Raw genomic sequence first — 4,991 nt, forward strand, 5'->3', positions numbered from 1 at the left:
TTCTTTATTCGTAAACTACTATAGTAAATAGCTTTATAGGCTTTTATCTTATTCTATAGCTTAGTGTTATAGTATAAGCATAAATTCACCCGGTGTTTTATTTATAATTAGTTCTTCTTCCTATAAGCCTATAATATCGTTTTAGTAATAAGCTTTATTATTAGTTCTATACTAAAAGCCTTATTATTCCGTATTAACTTATAGTATAGTTATTCTATCCTTATAGCTTCTTATTAGACTAATAATTCATATCCCTTTATTTATTTAATTAATTATAGGACTCTCTAGGGAGACCTTATATTTCTATAGAGAGACCTTACACGTAACTTCTTTGTGGGGTTGTATAGGGCCATAACAAAGCCATAAAGCCGCTTAAGTACTACACCTCTTTTCATATACACGTCTAACTGTACGTTATACTATACTAGTCTTACACCACTACTTTATACTCGATATTCCCTAAAGTCAGTGAATTCTTAAGGCATAAGCAGCCTAAAACTGGCCCTTAAGTTATCTGGTACAGGAAAGAAAAGGGGCATAGGAATAATAGTACTTACTACTCGATTCGAAATCGTAGCCACTAAAGTGCCTAGGTACTATAGCCGGGCACCGCGGGAATAATCCAAAAAAAAGTCCCGTATAGTAGCTTAGCAATAATTTCGACGAATGTCTACCTTTAACGCGTATACTAATAGTAGGGAGTTATTAAGAATCCGTCGGAATTTTTGCCTAGTGACTAGTAAATGGAAGAACTCCAATGGAAGGAAATGTTAAGTATAGGTATCTACTTAAGCTATATATACACATTGTATGGGATACTTAGGGAGCTTCATGGCTTTACTATAGCCCTATAGAAATATCACGTATAAGGTCTCTCTATGGAAATATAAGGTCTCTCTAAAGAGTCCCTTAATTATTCTAAATATTCCGATAAGCCCTCGCGTCGATCTAATTAGGTCGCGGCTAATAGTATACGTTTAGATAACGGCCCCCTGTTATAATGCCCGTAACGCCCATAAGGGTAGTGTCGGAGAGGTATCTGTTTCTACCGATATTATAACCTCCCCCGGGCCTTTAATAATAAGGAATAAAGCTAATTAGTTAAAACTATAGTTAAAAAGGCCCTCGCCTCTATAATAAATACTAGTAAGCGCCTAGCCGAATAGGAGGTTCGTGATAAGGCTATTGGGAAGGGGTTTCGCGCGGAGAGTAAAAGAAGAGTATTATAGGGCAAAGGGACATAGAAATCACCCCTGTGGGGGGTGTTAATAAGGGTGAAAATTAAACTCTGGCCTCCTCCTTAAGAGGGGTTCGGAGGCTATGTATTTATAATATAATAAACGATCCTGTAATCGATATATACGTAGTTAATACGTATATAATCGATATATACGGAATCGTACCTATAATATAGCGCCCCCTCTCGTGTGCTCCTGCTATTAGGAGTAAGAGAAGCAAAAGAGCTGCCTTAAAAAACAGTTAAAATCAATCTAAAATAACCGATTAAATCGATCTAAAATCAATCCAAAAATAATCCATAAATTAATCTATCCACTCCATTAATCCGGGCCTTTAAAAACGTCTATCTAATCGCTTAAAATAACCGCCTAGGTCTTTTGCAAACGTCTACTCGGTCCCTCGGTTTAATCGGTTTAATCGGTTTAATCAGTTTAATTGGTTTAATTGGTTTAATCGGTTTAATCGGTTTTATCGATTTAATCGGTTTTATCGGTTTAATCGGTTTAATCGGTTTAATAGCTTTGATCGCTTTAATTGGTTTAATCGCTTTGATCGCCCGGGTCCTTTAATAAGGTCCGAGGCCGCGCGGTTTAATTAACTTAATCGGTTCGATTAGTTCAATTGCTCGGGTTCTTCGTAAAGGTCTGCCCAGTTCCGCGGTTCGAATAGCTTAAAATAACTGCCCGGATCCTTCGTGAAGGTCTGCCCGGTCACACGGTTTAAACAGCTTAAACAACTGCCCGGGCCCTTCGTAAAGGACCAGGGTTATAAGGTTTAAATAGCTTAAAACAAGCGCCCGGGTCCTTCGTAGAAGACCACGGTCACATGGTTCAATCAGCTTAATCCGTTTAATTAGTTTAATCGCCCAAGTCCTTCGTAAAGGTCCCGGTTCCGTGATCAGAATAGCTTAAACAGTTCGATTAATTTAATTGCCCGGGTCCTTTATAAAGGCCTAATTGGTTCCGCGATTCGAATCAATCAGTTCTATTAGTTCTATTAGTTTAATTAGTTTACTTAATATATTAGTTCTATCTAGCTAATTGGTCAGTTCCTAAGTGGCCCGAATACCGTGATTATATACGAGATACTCGCTTACTTACCAGCCAGTCAGTCTGCCATAGCCTATAACATAAATACAAACTCTATAGCAGCGCGGCGTTACTCTAGGACCTGCCTACTAGTAACGAGTTAATCGCCTGCCCGTATATAAGACCTAACGGACCTAAACTATCTAAATAACTAAATAAACTAATCAAACTGCTTAAACTCAACACGTAACTAAAGACGTAACTAAAGACGTAACTAAAGACGTAATAATCGTGACTGCCCTAGGCGATATAAGCAATAACGTAGACGATATAATTAGGGAAAGATTACCGCGCCCGTACACTTTGATATCGAGCCCGTAAAAGTGGAGTCATGACCCTCAATGTTCTCTTACCTGCACGCGGTCCAATTTTCTATGGTAAAACGAGGCGTCGACGGGTTAAGGTACATACAGTTACATTATACTAATTCCATTTCATCAGTTCCAGTATATCCTTCTATGCTACCTGGTTTAATAAACCAAGCCTTTAACGCCTCCTCCTCGAGCGCTTTATCGTGAATTAAAGAGAGCCTTAGTTTAGATAATACTTATGGAGGCGCGCTTGAAGTGGAATTGGTATAATGTCACTGTATGTAGCTAGGCCCGCCGAGACCTCGATTAACCGTTAAAAGGTGGGCCGTGTGTAAGTAAGAGAATATACTCCACCTTTACGGGCTCTCTATCAAAATATACGGGCGCCGCAGTGTTTCCCTATAATTATTAATAGAGGCAGAATATTCCGTCTATACTATTTGGATATTCCGACTATACTTCTAATATAGGCCTACTCTTTTCCTATTTCGGAATATTAGACATAGCTACGGTCGCAAACCACTCTAATGCCTTTTAACGCCTTAGATTAATTTAATTATTTAAATTAATTTAATCGCTGAGATTAATTTAATCGCTTAGAATAGTTAAAGGCAGTAACTGAAATGATTAGCTACTCGATCGAGACCAGCGATTCCATTTCATATCCATTTACTACTAATTAGGGCCTCTTTATAAAATCTAGTTCCCTGTCTCTCCTGCTGCTGCTGCTTCTGTTATTATTATTAGAGTACGTTTATTCCGACTAGGGCATTTGTTTATTCCGACTAGGGCACTATTTTCGCAGCCGGTGCCAGCCGCCCACGATCGCAACTTTTTTTTTTTAATTAATTAGATCACATAACCACGATTTCGACTTTTTCATCCTTCACAATTATCCATCTTCAACGCCTAATAACATCGAAATGGCCTGTTCGCCGCTTGGTTCTTAAAACAACGATAAGGTCGTGATTGAGGGTTAAAGGCGTGGATAACGTGGAGGGAGGGGTCGGGGTCAATCGAACCCAAATTCTGTGGGAGGCAACCTAGTCCCGCCTGGATCTTGGTCGGGATCCGCAGGCTGCAAGAATAGCTGGGACGGGGCGTATCATTGAGTTACAGGAAGATAGCTAGTTATAGTTAATTGACGATCGTATCTAAAGGCAAAAAGACAATCGGCACGATGCAGCTTAATTAAAGGAATTGAACCAATTAATCCTACACATAAATGGAAAGTTTATGATAGTGGGCGGCTGGCACCGGCTGCGAAAATAGTGCCCTAGTCGGAATAAATAAATGCCCTAGTCGGAATAAATATACTCTTATTATTATTATTACTATTACTGTAATTAATAGATCTATTCGATTAAAGCAGGTTATAGGAGAAATATGTCAGGTGCCGGACTGCCGGTTCCCCCGGTGCCGAGTAGCCACGAGTCACGACACAGGTCTAGGCTAGCGGACGAGTCACGGAAGACGTCGGAGCGTCCGGTCAGGAGCCTGACTAGTAGGTGGTCACGTCGCGGACCGACTCAGGGCACGAGTCGGGTTATTATACGAGTCACGGGACGGCAGTTATTACGGCTAACAGGATCCCGAGCTGGTCCGGACCTGGATAGCGTATATAAAAAGAGATAGATGGCCGCCCTTAGAATAAGGAGGCCAGCGATTAATCTAACTCTTTAGCACCCCCCTACTTGACTTGCGTGCGATCACGTCCTGACTACCAAGTACTCTCGTCTTAATTATCTCTTCACTCTTCGCGATTACCCACTTAACAAAATAGCTCTACTTCGTATAACCTTTTCCACGAGTATTACTATTTATAGCCGCCCTATCTAGTATTTACAGCCCTCTCTATCCTATTTCGGAAGGTTACGCGAGCCCACGTAGTAGTCTATATACGCTATGATCTTAGCTATAGATATTGCGTACCGGTATATATAATATACCCCGGATCGCGATAAAATTTTCATAGTGTTAAGACTGCCGCTGTTTACTATGACTTATCTCGAATACTCTATACTATAAAATCACTGCTATTTTTCGATTATTTTTATTATCTTTAAGTATCTTAGAATACCCGATATCCTTTACCTGTCCGAGGGCTAAAAAGAGGGTGGAAGAGTAGTAGAAAAGGGTGGTGGAAAAGAGTGGTGGAAAAGGGTGGTGGAAAAGGGTGGTGGAAAAGGGTAGTAGAAAAGGGTAGTGGAAAAGGGTAGTGGAAAAGGGTAGTGGAAAAGGGTAGAAAAGAGTAGTGGAAAAGAGGGCGGAAAAAATTTTCTTATAAGGCCATATAATCAGTCACGTAATTAGTTATATAATTAGTCACGTAATTAGTCACCGTAACTTATTT

This window comes from Sodiomyces alcalophilus (genome assembly GCF_042370955.1).
Source record: "Sodiomyces alcalophilus JCM 7366 unplaced genomic scaffold ACRALscaffold_6, whole genome shotgun sequence".
In the NCBI taxonomy this organism is placed as follows: domain Eukaryota; kingdom Fungi; phylum Ascomycota; class Sordariomycetes; order Glomerellales; family Plectosphaerellaceae; genus Sodiomyces; species Sodiomyces alcalophilus.